This window comes from Lissotriton vulgaris, chromosome 3_1, assembly GCF_964263255.1.
Source record: "Lissotriton vulgaris chromosome 3_1, aLisVul1.2, whole genome shotgun sequence".
NCBI lineage: Eukaryota > Metazoa > Chordata > Amphibia > Caudata > Salamandridae > Lissotriton > Lissotriton vulgaris.
In genome coordinates this window covers 2135023709-2135044989 of record NC_141689.1, presented here as the reverse complement: position 1 = coordinate 2135044989, position 21281 = coordinate 2135023709, and the positions used below count along the sequence as shown (strand labels likewise).

General features: G+C 43.7%; 1 long non-coding RNA gene across 2 annotated transcripts in view; it reads right to left on the bottom strand.

Annotated features, from left to right (window-relative positions):
• Positions 1 to 263: 263 nt before the first annotated feature.
• Positions 264 to 21281, bottom strand: part of LOC147728914 (uncharacterized) — a 190146-nt gene continuing 169128 nt past the window's right edge. The window contains exon 2 of one of the 2 annotated variants that reach the window (XR_015309587.1): positions 264 to 1285. This is a non-coding gene — a long non-coding RNA (uncharacterized LOC147728914). The remainder of the gene's footprint in view (positions 1286 to 21281) is intronic. The other variant, XR_015309586.1, reaches the window with a different exon arrangement.

The window sequence follows — 21281 nt, the reverse complement described above, 5'->3', positions numbered from 1 at the left end:
ACTGGGAGCGGATAGTGTGATCTCAGGGACCGGTAAAGTGTTCTAGCGACGAGGGACTAATCGTCGTGGGGTGTCGTTTTATGCTGTTGTTTTATAGTGAATATCCCAAATGCTGTGTAGAGCTATTATAACACCAGCAAGGAGAATGCATTACTCATATGTGTTTTGTGTTACAATTTACCATGTATGCATAATCCCTACCTAGGTGCTCATTAGACACATGGAGATCGGGCCACAGTCACAGGCAGAAGACATGAGGCTTTCCAAAAGCAAGTACGTTTATTTTAATTTCATGCCACATAGAGATCACTACTGCTAGCACCAATCTTGATCATGGCAGTCATTCAGAGAAAAATTTACATGTTTACACAGGAAGCACAGAACTGTAGCATATTTTATGTTCATCTATATAGCGCCTTTTAACCTCCTTGTGCTTCATCCCTTCCAAAAGCCACCCAGGCGCTCTTGCACCTACAGTCTGTGAAGTCCTCAGCAGGTAGGAGACAGAATACTGATTAAAAAGACAATTGATCCATAGATTTAACGAAAAAACCCAATTCCATGTCTATAAAAAGATTACACTCTGTGCGACCAGGGCTGCTGTGAAGAAAGCTGTTTCGGTTATGAAATGGCCAGGGCTAACGTCCTTTCAGGTGCCTTCATTCGATTTGTTAAGGCTGTTTTTATCCATTTCTGTTATTGGTCGGGAGGTTATGTCGCAGGATTGGAATCCACTGGGGAGTCCGCCGTTTGTTCTAAAAAAAAAACGGAGGTAGCAGCACACGAGAGAAAACTCGAGTCGAGGCAAGCGGCTGGCCGGGTCCCCTGCTCATTGTAAACTCTCCTATTCACTTCGACTAAACTGGTGTGCCCATATTTAAAAAAAAAAAAGAAAAAAAAACGTCCAGTACTTTTAGAATTCCTTTCAGTAACTCAGTGGGAAAGGGAGGTCGAGCGACCACTGACAGGCAGATGTAAAGGCATCTTCCAAAAACCACGGACATACAAATATAAAGTGTCCAAACCGCCTGCATTCAAGCCCGGCTGAAGGGAGCGACAAAACGTGAACTTCTGCCATTGTTGCCCTCAAAGGACGTCTATTTATCATCTCAGGAGACAGCTCGAATGATCTGTATCTGCTTTGCCCACTTTCTGACCCAAATCCAGGTTTTTTTATGGAAAATTGCAGTCAGTTTGATTGATGAAATCCAAAGATGTCTAAAATGGCACCAAAGATCTCCCACTGTGCAGACTCCAACCGCGGGCTTCAATGTTGGCTTTGTTCCTACGGGAGAAAAAAAAAGTTTAGGAAACAGGCAAAAGTTGGAAGATTTCGTTTAGTAGAGAGAAAAAAAAACTTCAAATTTCAATGTAGATACCAAACCTATTATACTTATTCACTTGTGCGAGTTGTGTGGAAATAAAGGTCCTTCCCACATAATAGCACGCACAAAACAGTAGGTTGCAGCTAAAGGCCGCCTTGAGAAAGTGTGTAACATAGGGCCTGCCGGGGATATGGCAGGGCACTTTCACAGTCAACAGGCTGCTGGGGAAAACCTGCCTATAGCAATCTGTGTGTGTTGGGGGTTGTTTGCAGCTTATTTTGCACAATGTATGTTTGATTACAAATGCCCCTGTAAATACCAACCCCTGTGCAAAGTTCTGTCCGCTCAGGGGTCAGACTTGTGAGTTGTGCAGAATTTATCACACCTTTTGATTACCGATTGTGATAAAGTTCACATCTGCTGATAATTCAGTTGGTCAATGCTGTCAAAGTTTACTGGGGATAAACTTGGTATATATCAAGACATTATTTTCAGTTCTGAGCTTCTCTGTTACAAATCACTATTGTGGAGTTGGTTAGCCCAATTGGAGCAATGGAAGGAAAGCAATACTACAACTCCCAGAAGGTAATAGGTTGTCAAGTGAAAGTCCAGGAATTTAAACATGGTGTATTAACCCCTTCGATGCTGATGACGGCCCCCAGGCGTCATGCATTACGGTGCTCGTGTGCTGATGACGGCTGGGGGCCGTCATGAACCCGCCCACTTTGAAAAACGCCGCACAGGCGCAGAATCACGGTCGCACCCAAGGGGTTAAAGGCATGCAACGAGACTGTAACACTGACCATAAGTGAGCCCTTCATAAAATATATTCCTGACTCTAATCTTCCTTAAATAGACCAAAAAAAAAATAGAATCTACTCTCTTGGCTGCAACTGTTAACCACTTATATATGATTTCTACAGGGTCCAGTTGTGGCACATCTGGCATGTGGTTTTTAGAAACTGTCTGCATTGCCACAGTAATAACATCAGTAGAAATTCTAACAGTGAAATAAAAATACCAAGTGAAACTAACAGACACAGGGGTATATTCTCAAGAAGGTGTAATAATTATCGCAAAATTAGCTTCACACAACTTTTCACATCTCAGTCTATCACGGGAAAATAACGCTGTGTTAACGTTGTATTCTCAACACGGTGGTACCATGCGATAGTCTCACGATAACGCGTAAAATGACCGCTTTAAAATTAACGCGATGCCTTAAAAATGCGAAACATGAATAAAGTTGAGAAGCCCCAAATCGTGATACAAAAATCAGCGATAACCAGCAAAAGGCCTGCAAATGCCATGCGTCATTTGGGAAAATGCACTATAAAAGTAGGGGGAAAAAACTGCGTAGCACCAATTTATGCACCCAGACCGAGTGCAGAGGACAATGCGAACCCCACAAGCCCCCCACAGACGACCAGCAAGGAACCTCGGGTCGGGGAAGGCCAAGAAGAAGAGGAAGACGCGGTACAGTCAGCAGGAAAACAGGATCATCGATACGGAGGTGATAGAACCCTACCAACAACTGTTCGTCACCTCCAACGTGTCATTGGCAACATAGACGCAAATATGGCAGACTACCATGGACCATGTGAATGCGGTTGCAGCATTGAGGAGGACAATGGAAGAGGTCAAGAGGCGCTGGAATGATGTGGAGGGCAAAACGAAGAAGAAACTCGATGCCAACATGAAATCAGCAACGCAGATCTGAGGTGGGGGTCTAGTGGGACACCAGGAGCTGGATGACATGGAGAAAATGGTGGCCACAGTCATCAGTCGGGATACGGTGCCAGGAGTTGTGGATCCGGACACGGCTCAACATGACCCGAAACAACATCAACAGGGTGAGTACCAACCAGGGACTGGGGGTACAGAGGGAGATGGGCACAATGGCACAAATGCACAATTAAGTAGACCAAACCGCACACCCACAATGACTCTGGACCATGTCCCTGAACCCTGTGGCACACTGCAGCACACATATAAACACCAAGTAGGCCGCCGTCCACCATGTTCCCAAAGGAGTTCCACCCCACACATCACCAATCTCCCAACCAACACATGCACACGTGCGAAACCCAGCAAAGATGCGTATTTGTGAGCCACACTGACAATGCAAGTGACACTACATGACGATTAGTATGGCTGCAGTCCAATCATCTTGACATTGAGCACGCCACAACACTGAGGTGGCTGAGTTTGGACCACATCCGGAAAGGAGCAGGTCACACTCTGACACATCCACATGCCCAAACAACCCCTGACGCCAACAACACATCTGCGGATAAACCATGCCCAAGAGTCCAAAATACAAATAAGAGCCAAAATTAGCCAAGTCTGCAACGTCTCAGCACCATAGAAGCACAGAAGTCAAAGGCACACTGCCTCGAAGGGATAAGGAGCAGCAAAATCACAGCTGCAGGGGCGACTCTCCCACAATGCAGCACATACACATAGCAATAACAGCACATCCACATTGACGACAATGTGGTACAAAGTGCAACACTTTTACCACAGAACAGAAGACACAACTGGTTCCGCTTGTGCGTAGAAACTGGCCAATCACATCTTTCAAAGCAGGAAACTGTGAGATGAAAATGTACATGTACTACTACCTCACATCCGTGATGTAGTTCAAATGTCCACTGTCCTGCATCAAATAGTCAGCTCCTCCCAGTCACAATGTACATTGTCATGCAGTCTGTATGCAAACTTGAACAATGCATCAACACGTGTCAACACAATGTTAAAATGCATCTCTCCTTCACATTGCAGAGGGACAATCAACACCTGCAGAGCAGACCAGACAACTCATCAGTGATGATGAAGAGGACCTCCACACCTTCGACCTCAATGCCCTACAACAGCTCATGGACTTCTTAGGCAACCCACCTCCAGGAGCTGGGCAGCCCAGTTGCATCAGAGACCACACCCCCTGCACAGACCACACAGCAGGAAGCACCCACCACAACGACTGGCTCCCAGCACCTCACCGAAGCACAAATCGCATTCCAAGGGAAGGTGTTAGACTGCCAGAAGGAGGTGCCTGAACAGGTGCTGGTGGGGTTCAACCTCATGGCAGCCAAACTAGATCACATATGTGGGTGTCTAATTCCCATCAGGGACCACTTACACTCCCCATTGGACACCCACCCTGCGATAGAGACACACGCATTCGCACATTTCCAGTACTGAACCTCGCCCAGAGCCCCGGGATAATCATTCACACCTCTACACTGGACTTGCGTACGCCGGCCCAGTCCACTCCTCTTACGTATAAAGTGGGGGATGACAAAGCTACATTTCCAAGGTCTTACCGACTGCCTGAGGTGACATTGGTACCTGAGCTGTCCACAGCACAAAACTCAATCAGAAAGGGTCCATGAGTTGTGGTGCACTGAGTTAGTGGCACCTGAAGAGCTGAGGAGGGTATCAAGCTGATGATGGCATCCAAGACAGGTGTGACAAACTTGAATAGGGCTGGCTGTGAGACTCCTCCGACTCTGGCAGTTGTCGGTTGGAGGGTCCCAATGGCCAACACGTGCAGCACAGCCACCAGCTTTGTCTGCTGAGGGATGTTGGTTGTCCGCTGTGTTGGTACCGTCAGCCTGTGGGCAATAATGGTCAGAATGCAGAGGATGGTTGTCCTTTTGACCCTGTAGTGGGCAATGACATCCTCTGGTGTTAAGTCTGTGAGGCTGGTGCATTTTCTGAAGGTCCGCTGTCTTTGTCTGCGTTGCCTCTGTGGTAGTCTGGGGAGGGAGACAGTGGGTCCTGAGGATGGTGGCGGTGGGTGTTGTGGCCCTCTTGGGGTTTCGAGCTGAATGATCAGTAGTTCCATGGCATTTGCTGTTCTTCTGGTGTGGCTGTGGGCTGGGCTCCCATTTCTGGTGCAGGTTATCGTCCGACCTAATACCAGGTAAGAGCACGTGTTAATTCCCTGCTGCTAACGCGCCTTATCGCATGTTTTGTGATCTTATCTCCGATCTGGCTGGTCATTGAGAATGTTGCAAAGTGGTGTTGTCGAGGCTTTTTGCACAGGAACGCCTACTCTGCATCTTATTAGCATTAGTTGCCGGTGTCATCCATGGCGATGTTTTTTGCGGTTGCTATCGCGGGAAAACTGGCGATATCGGCTGTTAGTACCAGCTTGTGAATAGGGTGATAAATCTATCGCCACTTTGGCTGTGATAAAGTGCTGCTAATTCGGCAATGAGTCATTGAGAATATTCCCCTCTGTTGTATAACCATTTGTCTTTTCAAAGAGGCAGTGGAATCAACTTGAATCTTCTCAAAAACCGTTCAGTGGGAGGAGGAAGGCACATAGAAACCATTTCCTCCAGTAGAACCGCTCAGAACTAGTAAAATGAGATTTCCACAGGAGCTGACATAGCTGCCTCGGAGACTCATGCCATGTGTGACACCTTATGCCAGTCCAGACTTTTTGATACACATTAACCCCTTAAGTGCTGCCTCGGTGCATTGGCCGACGGCAGCACTACCTCCCCAGTGCTGCGCACGACCATTGAACGTCCATTCAGCACTAGTTCTAATGGACAGCGCAGCACTGGGGAGGAATGTTTAATAGCAGCTATGAGGTTAATCGCCTTCAGGGACTTGTTATTTTGTTTTCAACATTACAAGTGTGGACTTAAAAATCCCAGCATGCATTGTGCTCTTGGCTAAAATACTAGGACTGGATGAAAGTATCACATGCGTCAAGGAGCCCCTTGGCAGCTACACTGGATTTCATACAAGTGTCAGGGAGGAGAGAAAGTAAATTGCTTTTCTATTGCATTTCCCATCTGCAAATGTGCATTGTGTGACTGGTACCTCGAGGAAATTCAGCCCTGAGCCAAACTATGCATCGACGACATGGTGTTCTTTTGGCATTGGGGAATCAGGAATGGTATTTGGAAAACTGGCAGCTATCCCTGTGTGTTACTTTATAATTATTACCTGTGCCAAGATACTACCGGACTGTTCACCAAAGGTGTAATTCATGTTTGTTTCTGCAACTAGATCCAGCAGGGAAAAAAATTAGCTGGTCAACAGAATTTCCAAGGATGCAAAAAAAGCTCAACTTTCTTATATCCATGCGTAAATTGATCATCTGGTCCAGTTTCCTTCCATTAATGGGATTATGGGATTTGTAGTCCGTTTTCTCAGTCAGTCATGAGTTTTTTTATCCCGTTATTAAATTAATATTTAGTCTACAAGTCCTCGAATTCGAAGGAAAATCCTGACCCAGAGGAGCTATTCAGCACGGACGTAGTAAACTTGCGAGCTCTATGTATAGCATCTTAGAGAGGCCTTTAAACGTTACATACTGTTGTTCATGTGTTTATTGCCATCATCTGTATTATTATTGTTTAAGCGCAGATTGCCCTAGCCATGGCCCGCGCTACAATGAACCGGGCTAGGAGCCGGGACAACAATGCGCCGCCTGCACCTCCGTCACCGCCTCAGCCCTGTGGTGCCACCGGCCCCCGCCTGGCTCGTTTACAGTGATGCATTGTTAGGGAATATTGTCACCTGCCTAATTGTCCTAAATGGCGACCTCCTGTTATTAATAATGGCCGGAGCGTGGCCCGCAGACATGTGAGCCGGGCCCGGGAAGCTGACGAATGGCGCCCCCGTGCAGGGTGGCTGCATTCTGCCGCATTATCCAGGGAGGGGGCCGCCATAAATCTTCCTTCACTTTAACCAGGTTTGGCCCGGGCCCTCCTCGGGGCTCGGGGAGGCTGTGCTAAGATGGCGCTGATGTGCCAAAGCGCTGCGCCAGCTGCTCCTAAATACAGACAAGGCCCTGTCAATTAAGTCCATGACGAGCAGGTCTCCCTGCAGCCCGGGGCCGTTTTCCCTCCTCCAGCAGCGTGCATCCCCCTCAATTAGTAACTATTTCCAAGGGACCTCGGGGCAAGGAGGCAGAAGGCGCAGAGGAGAAGCACGGGGCCTGCCAGCTCCTGGAGCCGCACGCGCAAGTTCATGGCTCTGCCTGCGCAGAGGAGCCTTGAAGACAATACCTCTGGCTTGGTTTATCTATAACTATAGTTATGTATGGGACAGGCTTCGACTCAAGAGGCAATGTCTCGAATGGGTGAAGATGTCTCCCCACCCTTAACAACGACAAGAGATAGCAGATTCAGAGATTCCAAGTTTCCCAGGTCCATGTGTGACTGACTAGCTAGTCCAATCCTGGGTCTCGCAACCTGGGATCTGTAGTATTGTCTGTTCTGTAAAATCAGAACTACAAATCCCAGAGTGCAAACAATAAATATGCATTTGACGAGGCACTGGCACATTGAACTGGGAAATTTGACATCTCCTTCCTAAGGCCAGCAGAGGGTTTTATGGACACTGGGAAGTTAAATGTACTATTGTAACTCCAGTCCAAAAATATGTGGGAAACATACAACTTTCCCCAAAATAGTCCAGGAGGCTTATTCACTTATTAACTATTTAATTTCAGGCCAGGAATGTTTTGAGGAAGTAAAATATTCCCCGGGTATCTTAAAAAAGAGATGAAAAGTGCTCATTTAGCATTTACCCCGGAAGCGTTGCCCAACTGGTACCCCCCCCCCCCTCATCTCAAGGCAAAATACTAAGAATAGCTGAATGAGGCTATCATCCAACTCAGGGTTGCATCTACAGACTTCTGCAGCAAGTGTGTTAACTGGCTGATCCATCATACCAGAAAGAAACAAAGCCAGAACTGAAGAAAAAAAAATCAAACTTAATAAGGAACAACTTGAGATCTATGAAATAATCACTTTAAGTTAAAGAATAACATATGACTCTATATCATAACAAATCAATCTGAATTTCAGTTTACAATAGCATTTTGCAGATTTTAATACACACCTTCTACTTGACATATTTGGCTTCCCTCTTTAAAAAAAAAAACCTACAGCTAATGCTAGTAAAAACACTTAGACCTGATGTAGAGTTTACCTGAAGGATGCGCCATCACAAATGTGACGGATGTCCTGTCCACCATATTATGAGCACCCTTAGAAATAATGCACTTGTAATAAGACGTACGACATATACCTCACATTTGTGACAGAGTAGCCCACACACCAAACTCCTAAAGATAGCATCTATAAAACTGGGAGAATAAATTAGAAACATGTTTTTATAAATGTTTTTTAAAGACATTTTTCATGATATAATTGCTTTTATTCTATTGTATTTATTGAATGTGTTTTTGAATTGGAAATATTGTAAGATTTTAAATAATCAAACAATAAAGAATTATTCACCACACCAAACTCTAAAGCAGGCCCTTAGTCCCTCTTCTGAAAATGCAGGCTTAGCATAAGAAGAGGCGGTGTCTAATTCAGGATTACCAGTATTACAGGAAAACCTGCAGCTCTGGGATTTCCCCCAGAAACATTGTGCTAGTGAAAAGCAGGATGGAATTTGTCTGGTGAAAAAGTGCTTGGGATGATAGAAAACTCTGTAGAAGTTATTCCTCATTCTGAGGGTCACAGCTCTTCGGGTACACTGCACCTGCACTGGTAGTAATACACAATGTTACCAGGTAACTTCTAATTAAGCCACAAGTGGTGTCTTTTTTTCGTCTCAAAGTAGTATTTTAGTGATCAGTGGACTGTAGCTATCGTGTCACTGTTGATATCTGTCCAGATTGACGCAGCCTCTCCATTTCCAGTCCTATACTTATAAGTGGATTACTTACAGCGCCATGAAACTTCAAAACTTGTAAAAAGCGCTTTAAATAATGATTTCTCATCTTCCCCGCTATATCAGTGTCACTGCCCTGTTTGTCACAAAACGCTCTACAGTGTCCATAACGTGAGGCATTTGGCGCGATACACAATACAATACATACATAATGAATAAATACATATATTAGGGAAGCAAATGGCCAATTGTAATTTATCAGTCTGTGCCGGGGCCAAAGGCTGTCCATGAAAAATGCATCCCGGGATGATGCATGGACGCGCCTGCTGCGTGAGTGTGAGAGATGCGGGCCCTCTTGTCTGGCCGTGTCACCCCCAGCAGCTGGTGGCATGCCATGTACCCGGGAAGCTGCCCTTTGGCCCATTCAGGAGCCGGACAGGGCAGCGGAGAGCGGGAAGCTGCCCCCGGTCAGCGGGGCTGAGCGGCCTCCATTGGACAGGGCGAGCTTCAGGAGCCCCGGCGAACAAAAAGGCCGAACGCTGGGAGGCCTGTCCAATCATTAGTGGACTGTTTGTGGAAGCAATTAGCAAATTGGTAGCTAGGAGGGGAGAGGCTAAAAGAGCGTGTTGCACCAGGCGCCAGAGCGAGGCCGGCCGGGGCTGTGCGAAGTTCAAGAACAGAGCAAACAGCACATGCCATAAGGTGGCGCAGTCAACCGAGGGGCCACGGGCCCGGCCGGCCGGGCGACGGACAGCACTGTGTTAAATATGGAAACGGCCACTGACAGGGGCAGGGGAGGTCAGAGAAAGTCAACAGGAGAGCAGGGTTAATGACAGAAAGAGTTTGATATCAAAAACACATAAATCTCCGACTGAGGGCAGCAGCACAATGGCAAGAAAGGGGGCGAGTGCTGGAGTCAACATTCACTCCATAATGGCCGCCACAAGGCCAGGCCCATCTTGTTAACGTGTAACACAAAACGCGATGGCGGGAAGAAAGGGAGAAAGGGCGATTGAATGTGCAGGGAGATTTCCATACGTCAGGGTGAATAAATGCACCGACAGCTCCGGGTCTCCTGAGTTAGCCCCCACCCACGAAAGATGGATATGTCTGTGAGGTCCATTCAAGCGTCACCTTTCGCTGACTGACCAAGCTCTGCAGGGCCCGCCCGGGGACAAAAAGTCAGACAAGGGATGAATAGACCTGACCCCTGCAGCCATTCCAAGGTCCATCTCAGTGCCTATGCCTTGCTTCAACTGACTCTCTGCATAATGTCTGACCGTGGTACCCGGGGATGGGATCTTCTTAAAAGCTTTGATTGGCAACACTTGGCATTAAAAGTCAACGTTAATTATACAATAGGGCTAATTGACTCGTCAGATTCATTAAGATAGTCAGTTATGCTCCCAGAAATACAAAAGACCTTTTAAATATGTCGTTTAAAGCTTGATAGAAAAAAAAACAATGGAGGCGTTCCCCCAGAGACCACCTACATGCAGGTGAAATTGGCTAGACCCCCAAAGAAGATGGCAGGAAATCTTGTGAAGGGCTGCAACCATTAATTCTACCCCCACAATCCTTGGGCAAATGGCGTGGGCACAGTTCTATTACACGTCATATTGCCTTCCCATCTAAAAACTATCCCAGTACATGGATATAAATTCTTCCCACTCTATGCAGTTAATGTCACCCTTGCGAGGACAGGGCCAACTCGTTGCAAAAAACAGCAAACTGTGGTGAATGAACGCAGTACAGGAAGCTAGCGGAAGGGCCCTGGGAAACTGTAACATGACTGTGTCCTTGTTGGAAAGTTTTCTTTGAGAACAGCAAGAACAACGTCAATAGAAATACCCAAACATGACTCGGCTTGACTGTGTGCTGCAGGGAACCTGCAGCTGGAGTCCATTTGGAACAAGAAGGCGCTGAGGTCCAAATGAAGCCAGAAAAAGGCATTTTAACAAGTCATAGCAAATTTATTTTCAATGCAGTAATGTCTTGCCGGTGTGTACATTTAAATTCCAAAGTAAATCAACAGTCTGCATGTTGTTAACAAAGTAAAAAAATATAAAATGCACCAAAAAATCTAACAGTAGTATGGGCAGTACTCTAGGCTGGTGGGGCAAGAAGGAGAAGGCAGGACAATCAAGCAGTATGGTATGGAGCGTGGAGTACCAGGCACTCTGAACAGTTGCGGAAAGTGATTAAAAGGTGGCACATGCTATGTGTAGAAATACTGCAGCATGTGCCACCATTTAATCACTTTTCGCTACTCCTCTTTGTGTGTTATAGTTCTGTGAGTGGGGAGGCTCAGGTAAAGATATTTCGCCTCTCACCCCTTCATAGTGTGTGGAAACTGTGAACAGTTGTCATGCTCCAGAGAGGAACACCATCTAGTATCAGACAACTTTGGCTTGGGGTCGTGAGCCTACATGAACACAGCCATGCTTTCAAATCCTTGATGCCTGTGCTAAGATACAGACTGTCAACTTTGCAGCAGCATCTGTGAATGTTTTACTATAATGGTAGAAGGCAGGAGCAGAGGACCAACTGCAGAGAGCAGTAAACAACACAATAGTGATGAGCAATGACAGGCAGCATTTCATGCAACAATAAGCATAAGGTCTGCATGTGAAGCTTATCATGTCAGAGATGGTAACTGCCGGGCACATAAATCGGCATCAGCTTTATAAGTGTGGAAGAAACGATCAGTAGCAGGGAGCGCTAAGTATTGGTCAGTGCAGCAAACAAGGAAAGATCATTTAGAGAGGGTACATTTATAACTACCATTGGCAAAGATAATAGGTCTGGCTTTGGCCGCCACCCTTTTGGAAATTCTTGTTTTGTTTTGTCATGGTTTTTGCACAACGTTACAGTTTAAGAAGCCGCCAGGCCCTCATCAATCTAAAAAAAAAAAAAACTTTTGCTCAAGGTAAAAATGTTTTCTTGTCTCAAAAATGCATACATTATCGCATAACTTTCTGGCACTAAAGAGAACTACTTTGTGTGTAGATGTGCTCCTTGTGAAAGGGCAGCATGCCATAACTTGTGGTGAAGTAAGTCAGTGACTGATTTGGGCTGACACATTGCCCCTTGATGCATGCTGGAGTGGGTGGAAGAAAAATGTGAATGACAGAACCACAGACTAATGGATGAAGTCTGTCTGAAAACCCCTATAAGTATGTTATACACATCGTTTTAGTAAAATCAAAAGGTCCTGACTGACACAACCTAAAAAAACACATGGTTTGGCACTGGCTGCCAGCCTCTTGCCTTTGAGAAAGAAAGCAAGAAAAAAATCAGAGAAGAAGGAAAAGAGAGACAAAAGAAAAAGAAAGAAAGAATGGACAGGTTTCCAAAATAAGATAGGGCAAAATGATGAGCTTATCAGCGGCGGGTTCTCATTTTGAGCGGAGGAGCATCACCTCACTAAAACGCCCCCAGAAATGCCCAAAGATGAAAAATAAAATGGTAATTAAGTTAATTCATTACCATTTTATCTTTCGTCAACTTGTTCTGAAACAAGTGTCAGGACGAGGCGGGGCCTGTCAAGTGGCAACTGTGGCGGGCTGCCAGTGCACTAGTTTATAGTACGCATGTCACTTTGGACAGCCGTCTTGTGGTAACCAGCCTGAAATGTGCACTATAAATCAGCTGTCTTAGACAGCTGGGTTGAGAGTCTGCAGAAGCCAACAGTGTCCCCGGGAGCACCTAGAGAGGCTGCTCCCCTCAATCCTGCTGCTTCTCTCATACTGGTTAAAAGCATGAGAGCAGTGCCACGATTGGTTAAGCAAGTTAGATTGTTCCCTGGACGTGACGTAAGGAAAAGAAGAGGACCGGAGCAAGGAGGACGTGTCTGCACAAGCAGGTTAGTAACTTTAAATTAATTTTTCTTTTTTTAAATTATGTATTTTATAGACCTGCGTCTCCACTGCCATAGTTGCCAGCCACCACTGGAGCTTATATTCAGAGCTGTTGTGTGAGCTGATGTTTATACTACTGTTCCCCAGAATCTTTTCAGACTAGTCTCAGATTTGGTGCACTATAATAATTGCAGCACACTGATTTTCATGTGGACTGTTTGTTTCACATGAAGTTTAGGACATTACAATGCTGGTCATTCATAGAATACATAGCACCAGAAACACAGACATTGCATTACAGATCGGGATTGCTTACTCAGAATCATCCCACTAAGCTATCGCAGAAGCATGGAAAGGGACCACTGATTCCACTGTAATGAGCTGTCTACCTGGCTCAAGAATGTCCACATAATTAAACTTAATTAATTATATCACCGGCTTCAAATGCATCCGGAATTATATTGGAAAAGAACTATCTTACCGCGGCATGATGATAACTATAATTCCTTTTTCAGATACTGAAGCACTCGTATGTTGCTTGTTTTTTTCCAAAGGGTCACAGTTTAAAATATAGTATGCTAAAACTCAAATTACACCCCGCCTAATTTTTTTTAAAAAGTGCTACAATTGTGCTGCACATTAAACACGATAAAGGCCTCTTCCTAGGCAAAGTTTATTAAAGAACCATTGGTTAAACTGAGTCCAGGATAAACCTATTCTGCAGAATTGTCTGCATATGGATTCACACTCTATAATATTGAAGCTTTCGGTTGTTGTACCATGTAGGAATATATATAGATATAATTACACTTCATTTTGTGCTCAGTAAAAAGAGGATAACTTAATACATAATAGTTTAACATACACACAATCTGTTATGTTGTGAAATAGAAGTAGCCTGATAAACAAAGCCAAAAGGAATTCACACCATTATCAGGAGATTGGATTTGATAAAGCTGCAATGTGCCCTGTGCTCACATCAAAAGTGTCCTGCTATTACATCAAATATAGTACTCTTTGTGAAAGAGCAACATGCAGCCACTCGAAGGGAAGTTAACTAGTGCCTTAAATAGGCTGACCCATTGCCTCGTGATATTTGCTGTAGTGGGCGAAAACAACATGTGAATAACACATTAACAGACCAATTAATTAATTAATTGGAAAATCAAAAGGTCTTGGCTAATGCCAGACCCTAAAATGGAGGGAGGAAAGGTTCTGTGTAATGAATTGGTGCTGATGTCAGATAGTCCTTGGGAGCTCTTTGATTCCATGACTTATCAGCGTCCATTTTGAATCCTAGTAATGACAGTGCAGACTGGGTGCTTTGGAAGAGATGAACAGTTCCCTGTAATGGAAGTGAATGCAGCACACCTGGCTTATTCATTACATTAGAAAATATGATTTTGCCATGCAATCACTACTGGTCAAGTAACCGTTAGTCACGTTTTTTAAAATAAATGTGGGTCTTTATCATTATTCTTAGGGCAAGCAAGGTGAATTTTATAAACTGAAAGTTGTACAAAAGCTGCAAGTTTCACAATACAGCTCACAGATGAAGCATCACTATTGTGATAAACGAGGAGTCCAGCTCTAGAGTCCCAAAATGCCACCATCTATCCCCCTGAAATTAAAGTAGGAGCTTGCAGATGACATTCCCCTTTGTAACTGTAGTGTACTATGTTGGACACTGGTTGGATCAACTGGACACTTACTTCCATGTTCCAATCTATGTGGAGCACCAGCATTTGATGGCAAAATGGTCACATTCTGTTTACAACCGTCACATTTGTCTTAAAAATGGCTTCCAGGGTCTTCAGAAAGGCGCCAGCTCTGGTTGTGACACTGAATGCAAACGCAGGCAATTTCCCCATTTCTGTACATCTACAACTGGTTACTGCAGGCTAAATCATCAGATACTGCATGAGATTGATGAAGGTCGTGTGCAGAACGAACATGGCTGCCCGGTAATCTGAGAAAAGTCTATGTTGCATATTCCACTTACAAGCACAAGGTTTTGCATAGGTGAATGATGTGCTTTTCTTACTAAAGCCAGAGTACTGGAGTTGATTGAACAACTGGTGCGCTACTTCATTTAAGAACGGTATCAACAAGAAGGATGTTTAGGCACAATGCCACATCATAGAGTGCATATTTGTGGTGCTGTTGGCATGCTTCAATTTATGCCCACTAACAATGCATCTCCAGGCCTAATTGCCATGCAGCTGCAAGAATTCTGTGGTGAGGATTCTGTTGTAGGCTGTAGAGCCACTAAGGGATCTGAAAGCATGGCGGTCGCTACCTGTGAGACTAACCAGTGGAATCCCAGTGCATTTTTCTCTGCAGGTGGTCATACCAAGAGGTGCAAGCAGGCTGGGGTGGCAAGAGGTTCTGAAAGGGATGATGGCAAAGGGTCACTGGTCTGAAGTAAAGAGCAGCAAAACTTCCAAGTGCAGTAAGTTGAAGAGAGTCTTTAAACACTTATAGTTTTCCAGCAACAAAAGCACCATAAATCAGTAGAATGGATAAAATGGTGCCACACGCTATCGCGAATGGACAAGAGTGAACACAGTTACACTGTCTAGAGACATTTGCATTTTCAAAAAGTCACTGAGGTGAACTCCAACTCCTCTCTCTGGACCTGAAAACAATGCCTTAGAGGAAAGACGCAGGTGGTTATTCTTCTGTTTTGGTAACTTGGTATTAAGTCCAGTGCAGCTCAAAGAGATTTGCAAGACATGTGTGACATTGATAATAGACCCTTTTTACATTTCAAGAACCAGGCAGCCCTGCTGGATTTTATTCCTGCCTTCAGGAGCAGAGAGCATGAGGTTCAGATTCTTGGTCACTGACTTGGCTTTGAGGTCCGGTGTATGCATTTTCTCTGATTCCCCTCATTTCTGTAGTTCTGGCATTAGTGTATCCATATTGCCCCAAGAAGGTTGACTGTGATGTCTTGCCACTGCAGTAATCCCAATGTGGAGCTGGCCTCGTTCCACTGCCCAAGATCCCTGGTTCTAGTAGGTCTTCTGCACATCCATGCATCAGCTACTGAAATAGAGGTCTAGCATGAAGGTTTGCAACAAGGGGGCTATACAGGCTATTAGGAGAAGTGGAGGTTTTCAATAACAAGAGCCAAGTAAAAGATGTTGACCCTGTTTCATGCCCCGTTCTTAAGATATGTCTTTTTTAGGTCGTTCGATAGTGCCCCTGGAGCTGCATGCGGTGTTGTGTGGCGTTTTAAGTTCCGAGTGAATTTTCCCGATTCATGCCCTTATATAGGTACACTTCCCATTGCCTTTATATAGACATAGGAATCAATCCCTTATTTAGGCATAGCCCATGCTACCCACTTCCACCCGTACCAAACGTCACAACGACTTTTTGGAAAACCAGCTTAAGCAGTCAGGGACTTCCCCTTGCCTGAATATTGTTTTGTCCTGGAACTCAGTTACTTTACAAAGAACAACTATTCCCTAGGGGTTCTTTCCTGACATTCATATGCCAGGCTTTACGTCAAGCTATGGCATTCCTAAACATCTTCAAGCTATAAATATGCCTTCACTTGCTATGGCAAACTACGGTGGTTCGGAGCAGTTCAACTATCTGCCTGCCCGACGCAGCTCGCTACAGCAAGTGCCGAAGGAAGCTGACTCTCCAACTGACGCACTGATCAAGAAGCGGCCTTTCTTCTGCCGAGAATCCAGCTCCAGTGTTTCCGCCTCCCCTTGTGGGGTGTTGGGAAATAGAGTCCTGAGACAGAGATACCAAACCTCCTTCATTCTAAACAAAGGTATGGAGCTGATTAGATCCTAGAGAAACCTTTGGTAGATTCTTGGCAAAAACAACTAAAACCTATGCTACACAATACTTACTTCTTCCCTCGCACTAGACTTAGGTTAGGTACATTGGGGTAGGCGTATTTTAGAAGCACCAGTTGAGTATTTTAGTCTCTGTTATTTATGTATGTTTTTTTATATGGCTTAGAAACCATACAATGCTCTTACAGTATTATTTCATATTACTGTTTACGCTGTACGCATTATACTTTGCAGTTTGCATAACGATTGTAGCAGTTCACCTCTCTTGCATGAGAAAGAAGACTGTTCAATAAACCCTTTTATTGTAAATGCCCGTCTCTCTATTTCTCTGCAACTCTGTTGAACGAAGCATGCACGATTGACTGAGTGAACTACTTATCTATTATTTCTGCGACTCTGAGAGATATATTCTTATTCTTGGAAAACAAAGTTGTCATGTTTGTTCGGTTGTCAGAAACGAATTCCTTCTTGTGTATTCGTGAAAGTTTCTAGTGACCTCTAAGTTAGCTGGCACACGCACAATTAAGTTTAGTATATTCGATAGCGACCTAGTTGACCTCAGTCCTACGTCTAATCTATAGGATATATTATTCCAATGCGCAGAGTCTATTGGGAATATAGGAACTACACTACAACAGGGGTACTCCAGACTAGAGAAAACTCCTATAGTGGTTGACCAGAATGTGAGAATCTGATTTGAAGGTTGTTAGATAGTTTTATTCTTTCCCGTTCAATAAGTCCTTGGTTCCAGCTTTGGGTTTTTCTTTGGTCCTGGAAGCTTTGATGGCTAAATCTATAAGCCTTCTTCAGAAAGTGGATCAGAAATTACTTACAATAAAGTTTGGTTTCTAGTGCCCATCATCTCGGTTATAAAGGCAGGAGAGGATCAAGCTCTACTGATTATGAAACCTTTTTGTAGTCTAGTCAGACATCAAGGTTTGATGCTGGATCAGGTGTTAACCTTTGTTAGATTTCAACATTCTGTTTAACCCAAGAAGTGATCTTTTCATCTTGTTTTATCTTCTAGGTACTGAGGGGTCTATGCCGAAAGGGCTAGCTCTTTTCTCTGTCCTTTCCATGTGAAATCAGTCCCTTTCAGGCAGTCTTACAAACTTACTTTATACTTTTGGTGTCTTGTCACATGGAGGACAGGCTTCTGCCATCTGTATGGGTAAGGTGTTTCTCCCAAAAGGCATTTAGGGACAGTACATTAGGGCTATGATGGTATCTTAGGTGAAATGAGAGAGTATCCTTTAGCAGAAAAATGTAGAGTAGCAACCAGGATAGCTGCCTACTCCACTGTGCAGCTTTACCCACTTCATGTGTGTGGTTCATGGGACACTGGCTTTGGTGTCACTGTGCTGAAATCTGGCCAGAAGTGTATTTTGGCCCTGCTTGTAAAATTCACATGAAGTTTAGCAGCACTTTCAGTTTCAGTTAGTATGTTTCTTCCTGGCTCTGGGACTAATCTTGTGGTACCTTGAAAAGGCGTCAATCAGGGACTCTGACAAGTAAGAGGTAGGTAGGACAATGTCCTGATTAGTTAAAAGTAATGTTCCTTTTCCCAAGTCCTTCTCTTCCTTGTACAAATACCCCACTCTCATGCTTTGTTTGAAGGGTTGATTTTTTTTAGATTGCCTTTGTGTGTTAAATGTTGTTCAAAACAATTAGCAATCAAGTGAAACTCCACCTAAACAGACGAGTAGGCAATTTTGCAAGCACAAGTGAAGTTTTTTTTTGTAATTTAATTTTACCTCGTCGTTGTCTGTCGACTCCCGCCCCACTGCTCTTACCTGCACGGGCCACGCCTGTCTACATGTAAAGCCACAAACGCACATCTTCCCTGCTGGCAGAATTGAAACATAACATTGTCATCTTATTCGTGTTTTACCGAATATTATGTTAGCATTTATATAGCTAATACAGTATATTTGCATATTGTGGTACGCAATCAGTAGAGTTAGATGTTGCGTTAGTTAGGTTGACATTTGTGCCACCATTTTAGTTCTCGAAGACGCCATTTTGCATTATAATCGAAACTGTTACTTGCTCATTTACGAGAAATGGTCCTTGGGAAGTTTTGTTTCTTCAATGTTGAAACTTGCTCATTAATGCATGTCTTTTCTGGTAAATAGACTCCTTCTCCCACCTGTCTAGAGGGTAGGATGGGCCAGACGACCTTGGAGAGTAGATAGCTTGTACCAGGCTGCGGAATGGAAACTTATGTTCTGTGCCCCCATTGTATTATGACAGCGACCAGTACTTTTCCATAATAGGCGGGTCTTTGTGGGCTCCGAAACCTACATAATTTAACTTTATGCTTGTTAGAGGCAGTCCCTCGTCAGCCATCATAGGAGGCTGGTCAGACTGGATCCCATCCAGTGTATTTTGTCAATAAACTAGTTTGTTTGTATTCTCTACTGCGTCATCGACTCTTCATTTCTGGAAGGCAAGAGGAGGTCGAGAGTGACCAGGTGACCCTAGTTGGGTCACTTCCTTCACTGCCTTGAGGGCCCTACATTGGTTACCGGTTGTCAGAGAGCCACCTTCAGGCTGCTTTGTATCACCCACAAAGCAACACATGGAACAGGACCACTTTTCATCAGGAATAAAATCACCAAATACATCAACAAAGGAACCTCTGCTCTAGATTGGCACCTTGTCTCACAACCCCAGCATACAAGAAAAAAAACAATGGATGATGCATCTTTCTCTGTTCAATCAGCCAAACTATGGAATTCATTACCCCTAAACACTAAATCCAGAGAAAACAATCTGATCTTCAGAAGACTGCTCTACAGTTGGTTTTTTCCTACATAACCACCATGCTTAAACACAAATGTACATCATACGTCTGTGTATGTAAACATGTATGACTTGATTATATGTATGTATTTAGATATCTGCATCTCTTTGTACAAATATATATACTATTATGATCTAAAATTATATTGATATTGTTTAGGTTTGCTTAACAAATGTATATATTACTTATTAATTTATACAAGCAAGGACAGTGGAACCCTACAAAAAACTAGCACCTGACCTGCTATCCCTATTTATTATCCATATATTGGGAAATACCCAAAATTGTGTGTTCAGACAGTAAGCGCACCCACTGTTACTGTGCAGTCCAGTACTGGAATTAACAATCTTTAACAAGAGCAAAAGGTGCACCACTAAAAAGTAAGCAATCACTCAGCAAATTATCAGATCCGTGCCCAAAGCTTTTTCTTCAAATTCTTCATTTATTCAAAAATATTAAACAGATCAAGTTGAAATGAACAGCTGACACGTTTCGTCCAAACAAATGGACTTCTTCAGGGCATCTATGAGGCACTCCGAACATATAGCGTCAAGTTGTCCGTGATGGATGAAACCAGCAAAGGAAGTTGGCAAATCCTGTCCACTCTAATTAATATGAAAGCAAAGTATGCTTCACGTTAGTGAAAAAAAACGGAAACAAGATAAGTCCAGGTAGCAAAATTCATTCTGTCACACAAATGTAAGGTAGATCATATAATAGGGGCATTCACAGATTCCAACTCATGATAAGCCTGAAACCGCTTTTAAGTTCTGCCTCTTTCCGAGATGCTCTTGTTAAACATCGTATATATTACTTATGGTTCGAAAAAGACATATCATATATATAATTTTATGCTTAACATGTATATAAGTCACTGCATAGTTTTCCTATAAGTTATTTGATTTGATGCTTATGGGTCTCTGTTGTATTATACTTTATCTGTCACAATGTGTAAATATGATCATAGCTTCACTACTAAATTATTGAGGAAAATATAAAACTAAAAAAAATACCCAAAAATACTTTATACAATTCAAATTTACATCTCTTTAATATGTTCCTTATAAATGTATACCATTCCTATGAAGTAAAGTATGTGTATATTTATTTCTTTACTCCCCCTATAGAAAAAATACCTTCAACTCTCTCCAGTGAACTACTCTATGTCTCACCACATATCTCATTCAATATATCCTGTATCTCCAATCTTTGATTCATCCCAAACCTCATTCTACTATAATGATCTTCCTTATAATCCTTTCTTGACTCTTCCCTCCTCTATCCCTCCTTGACTCACCCAAAACTCATTTTACTACTATAATCTCCCAAATAACACTTTCTAGATTCTTCCCTCTTGTATCCCTCTTTTTTTACTCATCCCAAACCTCATTTTACTACTATAATCTCCCTAATAACAGTTTATGACTCATCCCTTCTCTATTCCTCCTTTATCCTATTTAATCAAACTAACAGTCTTACATGTCCACCGCTCAAATTGACAATTTATATTTCCCTATTCTAATCCACCACTAATCCTTTTTGGGTTTCAGAATAGCGTACTACTTGCTGAAGTGTGCTTCATTGCCTGGTCAGGGGGAGTGAGCTCTATATAATTGCAATTACAATCACAAGAGGTACGTTTTTACAGCTTGAGGAACATCCTCAAGAAGATCACCCAGCCCTTAGCGAGGAGCAGCACTGACGTCAGTCATCGATAGCCCTGATTGTAGGTACTACATTAGCTTGCCCTTTGATGTCCTTGATGTGAACTTAGCACAGGGAATGATCTGCAATGTCAGGCCATGTAATAAGGTTG